Source organism: Dendropsophus ebraccatus, chromosome 4 (assembly GCF_027789765.1).
Source record: "Dendropsophus ebraccatus isolate aDenEbr1 chromosome 4, aDenEbr1.pat, whole genome shotgun sequence".
Lineage (NCBI taxonomy): Eukaryota > Metazoa > Chordata > Amphibia > Anura > Hylidae > Dendropsophus > Dendropsophus ebraccatus.
In genome coordinates this window covers 148,567,658-148,588,059 of record NC_091457.1, presented here as the reverse complement: position 1 = coordinate 148,588,059, position 20,402 = coordinate 148,567,658, and the positions used below count along the sequence as shown (strand labels likewise).

The 20,402-nt window shown below is 42.7% G+C and overlaps 2 protein-coding genes across 2 annotated transcripts in view; both read right to left on the bottom strand.

The window, feature by feature from the left end:
* The window catches only part of LOC138788972 (flavin-containing monooxygenase 5-like), a 120,088-nt gene extending 117,590 nt beyond the window's left edge, over positions 1-2,498 (bottom strand). The window contains exon 1 of the mRNA XM_069967424.1: positions 2,489-2,498. The gene's annotated coding sequence lies outside the window, so the exon portion shown is untranslated. The remainder of the gene's footprint in view (positions 1-2,488) is intronic.
* LOC138788973 (flavin-containing monooxygenase 5-like) overlaps positions 1-20,402 on the bottom strand; it is a 60,927-nt gene that overhangs the window by 31,553 nt on the left and 8,972 nt on the right. The window lies entirely within an intron of this gene.

Below are 20,402 nucleotides of genomic sequence, written 5' to 3'. Positions count from 1 at the left end.
GGTGGTGTCTCCCATACACTGCGCACACAGGAGGTATTATACTCCCATATATCACTATAATCCTCAGAAAGAGTAGAAGCATAGAGGACTTTATAAAGCAGTACTGTGAATCAAGCCCTGGAGTGAAATATAAAACACTGCAAACTGCAGTTTTGTCTCTATGTCTGTCTGCTTCTTTTTCCATTGCCTCCGCCTTCCCCTTTCCATAGACTTCAATGGGCAGTTATAAGCCAAATATTTCATTTAGTGGGTGGAGCCTAAGCCCTATAAAGTCTCCCATATACTGCACACACAGAAGGGATCCTATATCTCTGCCCTATGGGCGACATGTAAACACAAAAAGGCGTACTTTTTTGCGCAAAGGGGCGATTGCAAATATTTTATTCGCAAATGGGCGTTTTGCGAATAAAATATTCGCAAATCGCCACTTTCCGTTGGGTACGCCGGAGGGGGGGCAGGGAGGGGGTGAGGAGGGCGCGGAACGGGGGGGGGCGCGGACTCAGAGTCCACGCGATTTATCATTTTTTTAAACTAAAAGATACGCCGAAAACCTACTCCACCTTTCAGGTGGCGTAGGTTTTCAGCTGTGCGCACCGATGCGCACGGGATTTATGTAGAGGCAGTCCGCCTCTACATAAATCTCCGTAGCGCCAGAGATGCGGGGACATTTATAAGTCCGGCGTAAAAAACGTCGGACTTAATAAATGTCCCCCTATATCTCTATAACCCTCAGAAGCAGAAGCAGCATGGAGAACTTTAAAGAGCAGTAGTGTGTCAGGAAGCCCTGGTGTGCAAAATAACTCACTAAAAGCGCTGCGGAATCTGTTAGCACTATACAAATAAATATTATTATTATTAATATTACAATCTTCAGGTTTTCTGTCTGCTTATTTCTTTTTCAAGTCACTCTTCTCCCCCTCCCTTTTCTATAGACTTCTATGGGCAGCTGTAACCAAATATTGATCTTGAGACCAACAAGTATTTTTTGCAGAATGGAATTTTTTTAAATTTATTGTTAGGGTGAGGATGATATTACTCTTCCAGGTGTAGAAAGATGGATTCTTCTTTAATTGATATATCACAAGGTTTCTTACCTTAAAGGAGACCTGTCACCCCCGTGTCGGGGTGACAGGCTCCCAACCCCCAGTTAGATCCCCTTATACGCACCTCATCCCACCGAGTCCTGCTGCCAGAGCCGGTCCCGGGACGGATATATCCCGGTCAGAATCCGGCGCGCGCGATCTGGAGAGAGGTCTGGTGTCCATAGAGAATGAATGGAGCCGTGCGTGTGCTGCAGAGAGGAGTCCGGCTCCATTTATTCTCTATGGACGCCGGACCTCTCTCCAGAGCGCGCACGCTGGCTTCTGACCGGGATTTCTTTGTCCCGGGACCGGCAGCGGGACTCGGCGGGATGAGGTGCGTATAAGGGGATCTAACTGGGGGTCGGGAGCCTGTCACCCCGGCACGGGGGGTGACAGGTCCTCTTTAATTTGTACTATTGATTTATGCAAAGCTTGTAAAGAGTGAAGTATTTATTTTGGTCATAACTAGAGATAAGCAAACCCGAGCGTGTGGCATTTGATTACCAGTGGCTGAGGAAGTCGGATGCAGCCCTAAGGCTGCCTGTAAAACATTGATACAGCCTGTGGCTACGTTTTCCAGGACTTTTTAGAGCTGTATCCAACGTCCTCAGCCACCGGTAATCAAATGCTGCACGCATTGGTTTGGACAAACCCGAGCATGCTCGGGGTTAGCTCATCTCTAGTCATAACCGTACGGCAAAATCCAACCAGCCTGTGCCAAGACGGTGAATGTAATCTCTTTATTTAGTCACAGTCTTTTTCCACCCACTTGTCCACTGTCTAGGTACAGCGAATGATACACACACACTACCCCTCTCCACCCAACCCCAAAGAATTGGCTATTAACTCTTTATATACATTTAGATACTTTGCTTAAAAAAAAATTTGAGCAAACCATAAATATTAAAAAAAATTTCTTCCAGGTTTCATCATAGTCTTCATAGTCTCAGCATATATTACACGGCAGTACATAATTCTATTTATTATAATCTCTAAACGGTTCTCAGACACTCTACAATGTGTAACCCTGGTCATCTTCTACTCCGATGAAGAGGATGGTTCTCTCTAATACAGTCCGCTCAGCTTATAAGAGGATTCCTGCTTACAGAAGGAGCAGCTGCTTCCATGTCGTCACTTACTTCCCACAACAGCCACTTATTTAGTCATGTAATACCAGGCTATTCCCTCGCACAGCAAACTTTTTGGAATATTTAGAGAAGCAGTTTTGTTATTTACAGCTCCTCAGGGCCTTATGTTCACACTGGCTTATATAATCTATTATCTAAGAGACTGCTGAGTAATCTTCATAAATTGTAACAAATAAATGCACTGTTATCATTACCGTCTTTCTGGGAAGTATAGAACGGACCCCGATGCTTCACAGAGGCATCGTGGAATTGACTTACCTTGAATGGCTCACCCTTGAGATAGAGGAAAAAATGTTTCCGTCTCCACCTGAACATACATACATATATGAATACCAGAGACGCTGCCAGGTAAAAAATTAACTAGAGGTGACCGTAATATAACACCTTATGGCACCTTACTTAGTCTATTGATAGGGTGGTGATCATTGGATTCAGATTTACAGATAGAAGAGAAGATGTCTATTATTTATTAGAGATGAGCGAATACGATTCGATCGAGATGGTATTCGATCGAATATTGCGGTATTCGAAAGATTCGAATTCAATCGAGTAGTGAGGCGAATACACGGGAAACATTTGAAAGCCCTCCCATCACAGTTGGCGCTTTTTTTTTATCCAATCACCATGCAGGGAGGCTGTGAGGGACCCTGGGAGTACGCACGCAGCGCGATAACGGCGTCTACCCTCATTGGATGGCTGAACCACAGGACCTCGAATCTTAAATACTTGGCTCCCGCCTCTCGACCGCAGATGAGCTTTCAACCTAGTCAGGGAGAGATCTTGCAGTAGGGAGAGAGAGGTTTTAGTAGTGTTTTGGTTAGGCAGGATTACTACTGAACCCAAAAGTCCTTTTCAGGGCTAAGATCCAGCGAAAAAGTCATCTCTGAATACAAAGCTTCTCAGTGCTAAGACATAGATGATATAACATCAGCATCAGCAGCTGTATTCATTCCAGTACCCTGTGTGTACAAGTGACTTATAGTGTCCCTGTTTAACACCACTAAGAAAATGTTATACATATTGCTCCAGTAGCCCACTAAGGGCACCTGATATATACTGTTTCAGTAGCCCAGTAAAAGGCACGTGATACATATTGTTCCAGTAGTTCAGTAAAAGGCACGTGATACATATTGTTCCAGTAGTTCAGAAAAAGGCACGTGATACATACGGTTCCAGTAATGTTCGTACAGCATGACGCGTGATACGAAATACGAAGAAATGTGTGAACATTGCAATAATTGTTTGTAAAGCGTTTGCCAATATTTTTCCTTCACAGCTGCAGAAAGTGGCATTATACTGCGATTTTGGGGTGTTGGGTGCACCCAGGCATGCTCCCCATAATGTCCCAGTGCAATTCCGGAGGTGTTGGCATCGTTTAGGGAGGTTTCATGGGGGACTTGGTGACCTCCAAGTGCCGCAAATTTTTTCCCCATAGACCATAATGGGATCGAATACTCGTTCGAATATTCTAATATCGGTGCCTATTTGATTCGAATTCTTGAAAGTCGAATATTTCACTACTCGCTCATGTCTATTATTTATTTATTATGTCCAAATTCTAGCTGGTGTTTTAAAAAAGTTAAATGGTTACCCAGTTAGCCTGGGAGAAAGTTACAAGTCTTTAAAGCCCAAGCTTTTATTTTGAAGCAGTTGACTAATAGGAGGTTTAATTCTTGCAAAGTTACACCATATTGCCCTCCTCTGGAGTCGAGTCGAGAGTGAGAGCCCACTCAGCCAATCACTGACTGATGAGATGATAAACTTAACTGGCTGAGTGGGCGGTCACTCTTGAGACAAGAATGACAGCCCACTAAGCCTATCACTGGCCGTGGCACTGTCCCATCTCAGTCAGTGATTGGCTAAGCCGGATGTTGGCAGCTGCAAGGGACACTGGACACCAGAGAAGGAAGACACCGAGGGAGCACGGACAGGTAAGTATAGATAAGCCAATTTTTTAAGTACAATAAAACAGCTAAAAGTTTAGCAATTTTTTAGCTGTTTTAGTGCAGTTCATTTTAGTTTCGGTATAGGGGATAAATAATAATAAACTGTCCAGGTTCGGCAACTTCTCAGAACCCAAACTCTCGGCATTTGATTCCCGGCATCTGAAGAGGTTGGATGTCACCCAGGACTCCATAGGGCGGCATTAAACTTCTTCAGACTCCAGGAATTATATTGGGCGTCATATGATAATAGCCTGATGTATAGCGCTACATATCCACTTCTATAGCATTGATAGTGGTGACACCCTCTTCAGAAACTCTTAGGCCTGAAACAAGATTCACAATAAAACCAAAGCAAAAACTTAGTCTACCATCCTTAATAAATCCTCTCCCCCCCCCCCCACATACAATTTTGTTAATGTGTTTTGGGGTTTGTATCTTTTTATAGAAAAACAAAATGCTGACAATATTTTTTTCATAGGCTTTTCAATGTTACAAAAAACAAAAACATTCGTACAAAAATGTAAAGATGCCCCTAATTGGTGGCTGCAAATATGTGGTGAACGTGTCAGTAATGTCAGAGGAGGGAATAAGCCTTTAATCTATTATTCATCTGTCAATGAACGAATGAGTGTTCGGTAACATATCCCGGCCTCATCCGTACACGGACGAGCGGAATATTTCTCGGTGTGAAGCTCGGCTTTGTTATAGTAAAAGGCTGAATAGGTATTACACTCAGTAGAAGCTAATCTATAGCTATTACAGAGTAATCTCCGAATTTGTCAATCTTTCTTTAACTCCTGAACATTCCGCCAGAAGGGCTACTTATGGCCAAGGAAGGGGATTAGGCAGAACGTATATCCAGGAATGAATTCACAGATAATAGAAGTAAAAGCTGTTGTTCCAAACTTTACTCCATAAGAATTTTTATGTGATTTGATAAGCAACACCCAAAGACAGCAAGAGATAGAAAAAAAGATACAACTTACCTTCTTTAACTATGAATATTGATGACAAGTGCTGGTGTGTTCACACTTATACGGTCACACTTGTGATGTCACTATTTGGGAATTTAAAAAAAAAAAAAAAAAAAAACTTGTTCCCAGGAGCTTTTATAACTAAAGATTATCGACTGCCCCAAAATTCAACCAATCACAGCCCTTCCTGCACAAGTTATCGGTTCCGTCCCTGCACGCTGCATATCATGTTGCAATAAGAAAGTTAATATTATATGGTGGTTAAGGGGTGCCTATCATTGAAAACAAACCAAGGAACTTGCGGTGCAGTGATTATCGGAAGTTTTATAGAGCTCCATTATAATGACTGCTACTTTTGCAGGGAAATGCAAGCACCTGCCCCTTCATTCTACCGATCAACCGGGGGTCTCAGCATCCGTCTCAGCAAACTTCTGACAAGTCACCATGGCATGTGAGAAGTTTGTTTAAATCATAGGTACCCTTTAAAGGGGTATTCCAGTGGAAAAAAAACAAACTCACTAAGTAACACACATTACAAAGTTATACAACATTGTAATATGTGTTATTTATGTGAATGGCCCCCTTCCCCATGTAATATTGAGCAATCATATAATCGCTGTCAACCCGTTCTGCCCTGGCCGCAATTTTGGGACGATTACGTCACTCTTCTGGAGGCCGGCCTGACTGCACCGTCATCGGCAGTCTTTTCATTCCCGTTGAATTCCCATTTATTCCCATTGAAACTGCCTTCTGATTGGCTGTTCCTGTGCTATCCACGCAAGTGCAGAACAGCAAATCAGTGCAGTCAATGGGATTAGCGGCCGCAGAGAAGCTGTCAGTGCACAGAATGGAGCGGGGAGTTGTGTGCATGGATGCGCCCGCATCTGTATTCAAGCAATGAAGATCATCCGGCCAGTACTGCAGATGATCTTCTCTGACACCGGCCATTCCGTGACCCAACTCGGTCATGGAACGGCCGGTGTCTTACGCCATGTGAACATGGCCCAATACTGTATAGTTTGCTGATTATGCAAAACTAGAATATTTCACATAAAATCTTTCCATAAACATGAAAAACAGACAAAGAAAAGGTTTGATATAAAAATAAGGAACTATAGGTTTCTTTTTGTTTTTGCATTATTCAAAACAAATAGTTAATGTATTGCCTCTTCATGGTTCTGAGATCCTGACTCTGCACTAGTGGAAGGACTTAATGCCAAAGGTTACTGTGTACACTGAGCTTATCGAGATATATAAGCGAGTAAGATATATAATCATTCATGATCCCCCAAGAGCAAAGAGATAAGTAAAAACTACATATAGGATTGGAGAGAACCTTCAGGTCAATTAAGGGATTAACTACAGGATCTGCAGCTGATTTTCTGCAGCAGATTTCATTTAAATAACTGAACACAGCATCAAATCTGCTGCAGATCTGCTGCAGATCCTGTAGGTGTGAACGCACCCTAAAGGGGTATTCCACGCTAACATAACTGTTGATATGTTGCTGCCCATCGTGAAACTAACAATTCCTTCCATATTTGTTATTATCTATTCAGTCTCCTTCCCCCAGTTCTGAGCTGCTTCTTTTTGCTGAAGACACAAAAAACTGTGTAAGAGCTTTTCTCTCCGTCTCCTCCTCCCACCTCCCTTTTGAGGTGGCTGATGTAAACAGTTCCCTGGAAGGCTTTATCTGCACCATAGTAGCTTCTTTGTAAAATACCAAACACCAGTATTGCTCATTTTTTGGTTACACCCCACACCCCCTTCGAAAAATATAAATGAAAACAAAGCGTTTTTCTATCCTAAATTGTAAAAACTACAGATCAGGGTGTAAAAATAAGTCCTCACACAGCATCATGGACGGAAAAATTACAAAACGTATAGGGGTTAAAAAGGGCAATTGTAAGCATATTTATTCATTTATTTTGAGGCAGTAAAATGAAACAGAATTGCTCCCCTCCCTCCAAAGTACAACTGGTCCTGTAAAAAAAAGAGTCCTCGTGTGGATGTGTTATAACTAGCGATGAGCCAATGTACAGTACTAGTGAAGCAAGGTTCGGAGGTTGGCTTGTCAGCTGGCAGCATTTGATCTCCGTGTCACTCCTGGAAAAGCTGGTTACGATCCTAGGAAACTTCTCCCAGTTTCCAGGAGTGGATCCAGCTTTTCCCAGGCGAGTTCAAGGGCCGCCGGCTGACAAGCCGACAGCCAAGCCTAGGTCCGAGCTGTCCTATCTGTTCTGGCAACCATCCAATATACTCAAGTGGTCCCCTTTATGACCACCCTAACATTTTTGGCACCCAATTTGGGGCTGGCAAGTGAAGAAGACCCCAATAACCTAAGACCAACATCTTTTCAGACAGAGGATCGGGGGACAGTAAGAGCTTTTTAGCCTCCTACAATTGCTCTGGGTCTCTGTTGTCTTCTAAACAGTAAGTCAGACCTTATGGTATGTTGTAGCCGGTCTTCTCATACTTCCAACCCATAATATTTGGCAAGAACCGTAGAATATCCACGTGATACTTAAGGGTATATTGGATTGGAGAATTTTCTGTCTCTTTGTCTTGAATACACCACACTATCTCATAGAAACTCTTGCCTGTGAAAAGTTTTATTGTTTTTAGGTGCTTGGCGTGAATGTTGTCCAAGTGGTCAGGATAGTAGTATGAGAGGGTGAGTGAATATAAAGGTGGTCCCCCACCTGTGTGACTGAGATAAGGGAGCACTACTTCAGACATATACCAATATCAAAGTCTCGATAGCGGCAAACGGCTTGTCCAAGGTGTTCCTTCTGACCCCTGGATATTTTGTGTATTCAACTGAAGTCAAATTGTGGTTGATCCTTGCAGAAGTGATGGATAAGCGCTTTTGGCGGGACATCCACCAGAGAGTTTGGATAGTTCCTTCACGAGTGTGGACCGTGATCAAGTAAGGCGCGCCCAGACGGCAGAAAGGTTGAAGTTGAAAGGTGAAACTGGTATGCTAAACGGAATTTAGTGTATGTACCTTTTTTTCACCTTTTTTTTTGGGGAGTTCAAGGGGATTTAGTGTTGTAACTTTGGAGTAGTCCTAACTCATATTTTTGGAGTCTAGACGCCTAAAACTGATAGAGTGCATTGAAGTCAGTTGTTACTAAAGATGAGCGAAGTGAATCTGGCGAATCAAGATTCGCTGCGAATTGTCAATTTGCTTCGTTCAGCAGAGCAGGGAGAGACTAACAGAGAGATATAGGGGAGGAATGGTGGAAACTGGATGATTGACTCACCTAAATTTTCTGATTTTTGACACTTTTTTTAAGAACATGCTTTAACAAATTCTTTCTTCTGTAATAGTCCTAGTATTGTAGCTACTATAATTTTGGCTGTTTTAAAGAAATTCGTTAAGATTTGATTTGCAAAGCTCGAGAAACAAATTTTTGGCTGCTTCACTCATCTCTAGTTGTTAGGTATAGGAAGTTGTAGAACATTGGGAAAACAACCAGAGGGAAAAAAGAAAGAGGCAGAAATGGGTAACACCGAGGAGAATTAAGAAAGATAACTGCTTTAGGCCTTATTCACACGTCCCGTAAAATTTTAGGGTCCATGAAATCTTCTTACAATGACGGATTCCATTCCATGTCCTCCCAGCTCCACCCTCACAGAGGAGGGGTCACCCCAGTACTTATACACATTGTAGTATGTATGTGAAGCTTATCGATAAGAAAGCAGCTTCTGTAAGAGGTTTCTGATTATTCTTGTTATCTGCCCGTGGAATGTACTTGGTTAATGTATCATAGATACATGAAGAACACGCACTCGCACTCACAGATTTTCACTACAAGGGTAAATTACACTACAAACTAAACAGAGATAAGTGTATATATGCATTGCTATTCTTTATGAAGTTCCCTATATGCCATAAAAGAATTATTCTTTGAAAATATATTTCCAATGTGTGTTCTAGTAGTTTTTTTTTTTTTTTAGGAAAAGTAAGTTATGGGACCATCTGTGTCTAATGGTTTGTATTGTTTTTATTTGAGTGATAATTTTGTGATAATTAGAACTGTGATGTTTCAAAACTGCACCCATATGTCCAGGTATTACCTCTAGCTTCTGGCATTTTCTGCCCCTGCCCCGTTATCCGAACTAATGTCATTAAGTGGACTGGCACAGAACTCTCAGTTAGTGAATGACAACTGTTTTGCACGTGGCTATGTTCACACTGCGTATGTTTCCGTCCGTAGTGCGAACCGCGAATATACGCACGTAGTTTTGAGGTTGATGCGTTCGCTGGGAAGTATACGATATACGCCCGCACAATGCACACTATGTATGAGCCTACGGCCGGATCGTATACGGTGCCGGGAAAAATGAACAAGACCATTGTTTGAGGACGGAAATGTTGAAACTCACGGCCGTGGATTTCCATGCGGTCCCGTACGTAGTACTTATTTCAGCCAAATTGAACTTGATTTTTCGATCTAAAAGGTTCTGTGAGTTTTGGTTTTGGTTGCAATATGAGGACCACAATACTGACTGAAATATACGTAGTGTGAACGCAGCCTTATGGTGCGTTTACACAGGTTTATCTGACAACAAAATTTAATGTACTTATTAAGAACCCCACTGGCCTGGTCAGTTGCTAGGAATGCGCCGGCCAAGGCATCCTTTGTTCTTGCTGCGTCCGTCCGTTGAATATGCTGAAAAGAAGCTATTAGTGAAAGAGGGAGGACTAGGGTAGGAGAAATGTCTCCTGCTGCAAGAAGAAGGAGCGTTGTAAGAGATAGTAAATGATTAAGGGACTTATGGCGGCGGTTTCTGTGCTGCACCTTGCAGAGTGAAAGGTAATGGGGATAAAGGAAGGTGAAGAGTGAATGTGAACAGTACATGAGTGAAGAAAGGAGAGGAGGGGGGGTGGATATGTGTGGGGGGTAGGTATGTAGACAGAAGATTAGCATGTATAAAGATACACAGCATGATGCAAGTAATAGAAAATTAAGTGGTTAGTAGGTCTATGGAATGAATGTGCAATACTCATGGGTTGTTCCTTAGATGTCTCTTTTGGTTTATTTCTGGTCTAATTCTAAAGTACTGGGGTAGACTCAGAGGATGGAGCAAAAATATGTTTATTAAGTGCACACAGAGTATATACAAGTATTTCAAATTTGTGCAGCAGAGGGTATAGGTAAGAATGTAGGCTAAGGTTCTGTAGAGGGTATAGGTAAGAATGTAGGCTAAGGTTCTGTAGAGGGTATAGGTAAGAATGTAGGCTAAGGTTCTGTAGAGGGTATAGGTAAGAATGTAGGCTAAGGTTCTGTAGAGGGTATAGGTAAGAATGTAGGCTAAGGTTCTGTAGAGGGTATAGGTAAGAATGTAGGCTCACCCCAACTCCATCTTATGGGCCACCCCAAACACACCTCTCCAAGGGCCAGTCTTAGGCCCTATAAATCATACCAGGCAGATATGGCGTAGCTGTATAAAAAGATTCCCCTTCGTTTCTAAGAGCTCTCCTATGACCTCCTTTCTTTTTCGTCCAGGTTTACCAGATAGTCTGACCAGTGGCATGACATGCTAACAAACCTTTTCGATTTGCTGATATTGTCAACCCTAGGACAGGACTCTCTTGCAGTTTTCCACCTTGGCTAGTGACTACGACCTCCCTCCGGCAGCACAATATCAGTATCTCCAGATTAAACATTTCATGCTTACACTTTTTCCACTACCACGGTCTCCCTCCCTACTGATTTTGAGAGGCTATGTAAGGCAGGGGTCTCTACCAAAGGTCTCATCTCCGATATTTATTGTATCTTGAAGAGTCCTCCACCTGATGCAGACATTAGATATCCATAGATGTCACGATGGGAGGCGCTCTTCGCGAGACAACTGCCCCAATCAGTGTGGCGTGTGATATGGGATAGAGCTGCTAAGACGTCTATTTGCACAACTTATAAGAAGAATCAATATAAACTAATGCTCTTTTGGTATCACACGCCAGAATTCCTGCATGCTGTAAACCCTTCACTGCCTAATATATGTTGGAGATATGGGAGGGGAGTGGGCACCCTTCAACATATTTACTGGACGTGTCCTTTAATAGCCTCTTATTGGTCAATGGTGAGGGACTTGATTAAAGCGGCACTAACAGCAAGTTAAACCGTATGAACCAGCTGATATGCCGCAGTAGATCATTACCTGAGAAGTGCAGGGCTGCTACTAAATCTTCTCTTCTCTCCCGCATTCCTTGCATAGCTCCTAATTGCCCCTATGCTAATGAGGGGTTTAGGAGCATTTGGGGCATCACCCTAAGTGCCGAGCACCAGCTTGGCACGCCCAGTCCGCCTCCTCCATTGCCGCTCGCTATGCACACATGAATATGCATAGTGGGCGGCACAGTTCAAGCCATCGGCCCGCCCGGAGCAACCCCCTCCTGTGCCGCTATGCAAAGCAACCCCCTCCCGTGCTGCCTAGCCCACCCCCTCCCGTGCCGTTCAGCTGACAGCCGATCAGTAGCCCAGGAAAGTATGCTGCCCATTGCCACAGTAGAGCAGCATACTTTCCTGGGCTCCGGATCAGCTGTCAGCTAAACGGCACGGGAGGGGTGCAGGCCAGGCAACACAGGAGGGGGTTGCTCCGGGTGGGACGAGGGGTTGCTCTGTGCCGCCCACTATGCATATTCATGTGTGCATAGCGAGCGGCAATGGAGGGGGCAGGACGGGTGGAGGCAGACTGGGCGTGCCAAGCTGGTGCTCGGCGCTTAGGGTGATGCCCCAAATGCTCCTAAACCCCACATTAGCAAAGGGGCAATTAGGAGCCATCCAAGGAATGTGGGGGAGAAGAGAAGATTTAGTAGCAGCCCTGCACTTCTCCCGCTTTAAGGAAATTATTCCTTCCAGGAATGACCTTTTTGCACGTATTTTAGATTTCAGGAATATGGAGCAGCAAACTGCTATGATTAACAATAGGCTTGGCCATGTGTATGTGTGTTCATAGGTTCATCAGGGAATATTGTGGAGATACTATGTATGTTGTCCCCAAATAAATGTAAAAAACAATGAAGGTGGGGGGATTAGTATATGGTATCTAAATCCCTAGGTCTGGTGTGTGTATGATGCTGGAAATACCTCTAATGAGATGCTGTATGGATGCTGAGAACAAAGATGGCGGTCATTGCGGGCTGTGTCACACACCTGGGGAGTCAAGTGCATGTGGTAAGGGTTACCCATCGGCATACATATACCATGGCTGCAATTTTCACTCATAACCATTTGAGCATGCAAATATATCATACGCATTAACCACCAATTTATTTTCCATACTGCCACAATCTTTACTTACTATCGTGTGAATATGCTAGTATTGAATATGAGAATATGCAAGTATATTTTATGCATTGGTCTATCATATTGCCACATTTTTTACTCACTACCATATGAAAATGCAATTACAGCATGTTTATCTTTCATACCGCCACACGGGTTGAGGGGCTGAAATACTTCGGGGCTGTCCCATTGTATGTTCCACTCTACCAATATTCTGCCTTCCTCTGTTTACTCACAGCAGTCATCCCTATGTACCTACAGTGCTGACCACCTAAGGCTTAACTTGATTATCCAATAAGAGCAACGCTACCTACCATAGTGGTGCTTCTACAAGACCTTTAATTTTATTATCTAGCAGTATCTTCCTTATACAATTTTAACCTTAGGGTATACCTGCCTTACCTTACCACATGCATTAACTCCCCAGGTATGTGACACAGCCGGCAATGACCGCCATCTTTGTTCTCAGCATTCATACAGCGTCTCAGAGGTATTTCCGGCATCATACACAGACCAGACCTAGGGATTCAGATACCATATACTAATCCCCCCAACTTCATTGTGTATTTCATTTATCCAGATACTACAGACTTTCATTTGAGGACAACATACATACATACATACATACATACTATCTCCACAATATTCCCTGATGAATCTATGCACACCACATAGGGGAAATGCGTTGGAAGTGGAACAACCCTGAATAACTGTCTCTCCCAAAATAATTTGTTTAGACTAAATGTCCTCCTTTTTATGCACGTTCTGATTCATTCTACCTCACCAGACAGCAATGCTGCATTCCCCTAACACCAATACCTGACTGCAACTTATCTTGACAGCCTGATGATGGTTTTCTAGTGTAGGGGCATCCTCCATCTGGCTAAGGGACGCCTGACCCAGCGGTTTTCATCTATGCTAGGCAGGGCTACCTCCCCGACATAACCTAAGCCTACTTTCTCACCAATACCCTCTACTGCATAGATTTGTAATACTTGTATATACCCTTTTGTGCACTTAATAAACATAATTTTGCACCATAATCTGAGTCTACCACAGCAGTCATTTCTAATTTTTTTTGTCTGTGTGTATAGACTTGTGGAGACCAATTTTCTATCAGTCAGGTACTCTAACTCTGTATATACTAATTCTAAAGTGGTCACTTAAGATGTCACTTGCAATGGAGCACAGGAGGCAGGCTGGCCCATCCCCAGTGGGAGGAAACCGACTGGGCACAAAATAAAGGGGGATTCTGGAACAAAGGGTAGTGGGGACATAATAAAGTCCTATTTACCCATCCTCATGCCACCGCAGTGCAGTGACGGCTCATGGTACCCCATTGGGCTTCCGATCCTGTGATGGCCTCACTCAGCCAATCATTGACTGAGGAAGGACACTGCTGCAGTCACTGACTGGCTGAGCGGGTAGTTCTTGTGGGGCCAGAATGATTAAGGAGCACAGATGCTGATAGAGAGCTGATAAATCTGGGCCTATGTGTGACCTCTATATCACAGGTATCCGGCATTGTTAGCAGTGTTTCTTTATTATGATGAATATTTAGTTACATGAATATGATGAATATTTAGTTGCGTCTTACAGACTTCACAGCCCTGCTTTCCAGTTTGAAGAGCAGAGATGTTTTCTATGGGGATTTGTTACTGCTTTGGACAGTTCCTAACATGGACAGAGGTGGCAGCCGGGAGCACTGTGTCAGACTGGATAAAATACACCACCTCCTGCAGGATATACAGCAGCTGATAAAAAAATCTCAAGTCTTCCATTACTTAATAGACATAAATTACAAATCTCTGGCACTTTCTGGTACCAGTTGATTTGAAAAAAACATTTTTGTGAACTACCCCTTTAAAGATTACCTCTTCATATAAATTGAAGATAAAATCACTACAATACTCTTTTTGGAACCTACAATAGACCCTGTTGAGATATAATAACACTATGTGATCAATAAATGTAGCTAGAGAGGAGTGAATTTTCAGTAAGTTCAGGTACGCGAAACCCTGAACGCTCGGCCTTTGACTCCCAGTGGCTGAAGACGGATGCAGCCCCCGGATATAAAATGCAGAGTGTTCAGGGTTTCGAAAACAAAAACTTACTCTAAATTCACTCATTCCTAACCATTACGTGTCAATTAATTTAATATCTGCAAAGATGCATAGATGAGAAGACATGCGATCCACCAATCATACCTTTATTAAAAACAAAATTACAACTTAACGTTACATCAAATCTAAAATAACAATAAGAAAACAGTGTTATATATAGAAAGGCGTGTAAATAATTCTCAAAAACATCTAGAAATAAAACCATGTTATTTTATGGATTCCTCAAGGGTCGGTAATTACACAGAAGCCGGATTTCTTTTTCAAGTACTGATATAGAATGGTAATGCATGTGGCATGGACTCAATTTTTTTTTAGTGTTCAGAATAAATAATAATTTAGCTACCATACATAAGAACAAAAGGTACAATGTGTTATTAGAATGTAAACTTCACAGTACAGCAACATATATTTCCCCTGAATTTAATTCATACAATCAGTAAGCAAAACCATATAATAAGCACATAGGAGTTCAAGAGCTGAGAAACCACACAGTGATAACAATAACACTAATAATAATGATAATAAAGCACAATGTTCAGCCCAATGCTTTTAAGTGAAATTACAGTATGTCAACCCTGGACGGCCCCCGAACCCACCGTTTTTCTGCCTATGGCTCTCCATACTTACCCCATCCTGAGGCGGGGATACGACAGCCCACTCATCTGCACGCTTAATATGCAAATGAACAGAGACAGGTCCGATGTCCATAGGAAACCACTGCTCCAGTGATTTCCTATGGACATCTATAGGACTTGCATCGGGAGCGGCAGGATGGGGTAAGTATGAGGGGCTGTCCAGGGGTGAAAGGTTCCCTTTAAACAGGGAAGCCTATTACAACTAAAGGTCCCTGCTCCTAGCAGCATTAAAAAATTACAGATAGTAGAATAAAGGGGACTCTTTAAACAGTGTTTTTTGTGTCAGTAATTTGGACCACATCACATCCAAAAAAACACCCCCGAATTGGAAAAAAAAATTACTTCTTCTTTTCTAATGGATTTCATGCCAAAATATGTGGGATACTTTTGTTGAAGTCCTAAAAGATTTCAAGAACAGGAAAAAAAAAAAAAGTTTGTAGAAATGTAAACAAGGCTCAAATTTCAAAATTTCTTTAAAATGTAGGCTCCGTTCACAGAGAGTAAAACTGGCGGAATTCCCCACCATCCTCCATGTTCATAATAAACACCTCCCATAGACTGCCACCATGACACGGAGGCTGGCAGAATTCCACCAGTTTTACTCCGTGTGAATGGAGCCTTAGCCTGTAAAAACAGAAAAAAAAAGTGAGTGTATCCCAGTAATGAGTCCCCGTACGGATAAGGGAATTGCTCCCACAATCCCTTAAAGGGGTTATCCAGCGCTACAAAAACATGGCCACTTTCCCCCTACTGTTGTCTCCAGTTTGGGTGCAGGTTTTGAAACTCTGTTCCTTTGAAGTAAATGGAGCTTAATTGCAAACCGCACCTGAACTGGAGACAACAGTAGGGGGAAAAGTGGCCATGTTTTTTGTAGCACTGGATAACCCCTTTAAAGCAATGGCTGACACTGGGAGTAAGAGAGTAAGCACTACTGTTATAAATAAAGCAGACTCATAGCTATAAGTTCACTTTATTCCTTTAGCGTTTTGGTTACTAGGAGCACAGACCTGTAGTTGTATTAAGCTGTCCTTACATTGGTCAGATGACAGATCCAACTTAATGCAACACAAATGAATAAGAGATGGTCTATACCTGTACCTTCTATGTTCTTTTTTGGAATAAGATTACATGGTTGTACAGAAGATTTTAAGGTAAACAAACATTTTATTTTTAAAGTGGAGTTAAAGGGAATTGGTCAGTTCTAAATTGTGCGCAAAGCTCGAGTGTAAAGGAGACTGTGCTGAGTGGTAGGATGCATGCCTCCTCCATCCCCCACCCTTCCCTCACTGGTTGTGGAAGTCCTATAAATCAATCATAGAGGGAGGAGGTATGTATGCTGTGGCAACGCCTCCTTGACTTGAGCCCTTCACATGATATAGAGCAGACAGATTCCCTTTAAAACAGACAATATAACCCATCTAGGTATCAAAGCTCTGGTTACACTCTTCCTTCTATAAAAATACTAATACTCTGCTTTTTCTCCAGCCTTTGATTTATGGACACAAGACATTAAATCCCATGACCAGATATCGGTAACATGCAGAATGGATAAACACAACTAAAACAAATCCTATACATTATAACTATATGCATTAGAAGGACGGCACCGGTGGAAGGGGATGAAACTAGACAGACAAGGGCGGCGATTGCTGTGTGAGGACTAGTTGTATTCACAATGGCTAAAGACCATATGATTTATAGGAAATAGAGGGGATGGGTTCTTTTGCACTCATTTAGTTTGCCCAATTTGAGCTAAAAGAGGAGGAAGGACAAGCATGCCATAGGCGGTATTCACACACACACTACAGAAAAGATGGCTTAAACCACTTGGGCCATTCAACAATTCCCCTATTAACTAATGTTAGGGGAAAAACAGGTTCCAGCATGTTGGATTTCAACATGGACAGTGCTTTGTTCCTATTAGGGATCTAATGTGCATAGATGCAGTCAGACTATAAGGAAATCCTTTTTTATGACTCATAGGGGCATATTTATCATTTGCACAACAATTTTTGGGACATTTGCGCCAGTGCTCATCTCCTGGTTGACATTATAAAAGTTTGCTTGTTGGTGGATCTGGAATTAATAAATATGTGCAACTAAAATGGGCAGATCTAACATGGCTTCTTCTTTCATGACACTTAACAGGTTTATAAAAATTACCCAATTGTACAAATGTTAGGTCTAATACTACTTTCTAACCACTGACTAATAACAAAGTGTATCAAGCAATAGAAAATGTTGTTATGAAAGATGATAAAGAAGTATTCCAGGTTTAACACTTATTCCCTATCGACAGGAGTCTGACCTCCTCCCCCCAGTGGTCTCAAGAACAGAAACTGAGGTTTTGTTATGAATGGAGCAACAAGATGCACGTGTGCCAACTCTCCATTCACTATCTATAGCAGCACGCTCAGAGGTTTATCCGAACCCAAATGCTCTGCATTTGATTACCGGTGGCTGAAGAAGTTGGATGCAGCCCAAAGGGCCCTATTCCATGGGACGATTATCATTCAAATAATCGTTAAATCGCTTGGAACGAAGCGATAATCGTTCAGTTGAATAGCAGTTAATGATTTAAACGACGAACGAGAAACCGTTGATCGTTTAATAAGACCTGGACCCATCTTTATCGTTACTTCGCAAATAGTTCGCATGGAATAAGATATCGAACGAACGCAATAGCGACGACAAGGCAACCGCAAGACCGATCATAAGTAATGATCATTGTTCCATGTAAATGGGTGAACGATTTAAGGTCGTTCACAATAGCGGTCGTTTGAGATCATTTATCGTTTACTATTATGCGAATGATAATCGTCCCTTGGAATAGGGCCCTAAGGCTGCCTGGAAAACATGGATACAGTCATAGGCTGTATTCATGTTTTTTAAGACTCCCTGTGGCTGAATCAAACTGCAGAGCGTTCAGGTTTGGACAAACCCAAGCTCGCTCGAGGTTTACTCAGCTCTACTGCAAGTACAACTCTCGGATGCCTTTGGACAATGTATGGAGTGCGTCATGCCTGCTGGACTGGCCACTCCATTCTAAACAAAGCCCGTTTTCAAAATTACCCACCAATTGGGCACTTCCCTCCAGTGTACAGTGGATAAATGTTCAAACTTGGAATATCCCTTTAAGTGGCAGTGATACTGAGACGCAGCAAAGAGCAGAAATCAACTAGATGGTTCCCAGTTATGTGGTACAGTGCAGCACCCAAAAAAGCAAAAACGTGATCCTTGGGCGTCGTTCAGAGATGCTTTTGCAATATGGACGGTAATAGACCATTTGCCCTATAAACTATGAGTCATTGGGATGGTCTCTGGTGGCTTCTTTCAACTAATAGAGGTGTCCCTATACACAAACAGGGCGAGACATCAAATCAAGGCTGCCAGGGACCACCCTCATGGCTCGGGCAGCATGAAAGCCATGACAGCTTTCTTTAATCATTCTATTCATTGTACAATGGCGTTTCATATTTATATTACATAAGAGTACATTTGTAAAAAATACCTCATCAATTCACACGTGGACAGGTTCACTACTAAAATTGTGGTACCCCAAGTCTCATTTCTATCTAATTTATTTATAAATACTGTAGCGTGACATTGAGAACACAGTCTTCGTACTTTGGTATCACCTGAAAAGCTCAGGTTTAATAGTCACATGCAGATCTATACACACACATATATACATGGCTAGTCCAATACAATACAGCTTAGAAGAACAATAAGTGGAAGAGGGTTAGAACACTGCACACATCAATAATAATAATAATAATAATAATAATAATAATAATAATAATAATAATAATAAAAATGAAGGTGTCCACTCAACACAACCAAAACCACAATATGTTTCACTACTGGGATATTCGGCGGTAAAGGCACATACTGTACATGTATGAACAAAGATCTGTACAACATTAATACATATGGCTACACACATATATCCCTGGCCATTAGCTTAAAACATTACAGAACATAATGTTAGGAAGTTGAATAGGTGCTCAAAAAAATAGAGCTATTTTCTATTGGTGGAGTTAGTGGCAACGACACAATTATCAGCTGTCAAATTTAAAGTGACACTGTCACCCCCTTTGTGCATTCTGACATCTCTACACAGGTGTAAAGGGTAAATATTAGCGTTTTTGATACCTTATTTCATATCATACATCATGGTGTTTATTCTAGTAAAAAGTGTCCTTTTATCAACTGCAGATTGTATTAAGTGGGCGTGGCCTTGAGACATTAGCGACATGTAGCCCCGCCCAAAACAGCGCCGTCGGCCCCGCCCCCTCGCCGGCCATTGGAACAGGCTGTCCAAAAGGTCTAGACCCCACCCCCTTTACGGCAGCAAACCAATGGGCGTCAAGGGGGCGGGGCCAACAGTGCTGTTGTGGGCGGGGTTAAGTAGCGCTAATGCCGCGCGGTCATGCCCACTTAATACAATCTGCAGTTGATAAAAGGCCACTTTTTACTTGAACAAACACCATGACATATGATATGAAATAAGGTATGAAAAATGCTAAATTTACCCTTTACACCTGTGTAGAGATGTCAGAATGCACAAAGGGGGGTGACAGTGTCACTTTAAGGGTTACTCCAAGTTATAATACCCAACCCTTTCCACGGGATAGAAGTATCAGATGGCAGAGGGTCCCACCTCTGGAATCCCCCTGCAATCTCAAAAACAGGGAAGAGTCTTATTGTGGAATAGAATCTGGATGGATAGCCCAGAGCTGTACTCAGCTACTGCTGGCAGAAACATTTAAGGGTACTACGGGCTGTTTTTTTTTTTTTTTTACTGTATGGCCGGAGTGGGGGTGGAAATAGGGGCTGCCAGTCACTTACCTCCCCGGTTTCCGGATCGCGCCGCCCCGTTCTGCCATCCCGTTGCCGCTTCCTGAAACGTGACGTCTCACGGCAGCTCAGCCATTCAACGGTCGTAGCGGAGTCCCACCTCGGCCGCTGAATGGCTGAGCTGCCTTGAGTTTGCAGCTCAGACAAGGAAGCAACAGCAGGATGGGAGAACGGGGCGGCGCGATCCGGCACCCGGTGCTGGAACCGGGAAGGTAAGTGACCGGCGGCCTCTATTTCCACCCCTCCACCGGCCATACAATAAAAATAACCCCAGCCCGGAGTACCCCTTTAATAATAAATAGAGTGGTACAGTGAATGGCAATGCATTAGACCTAT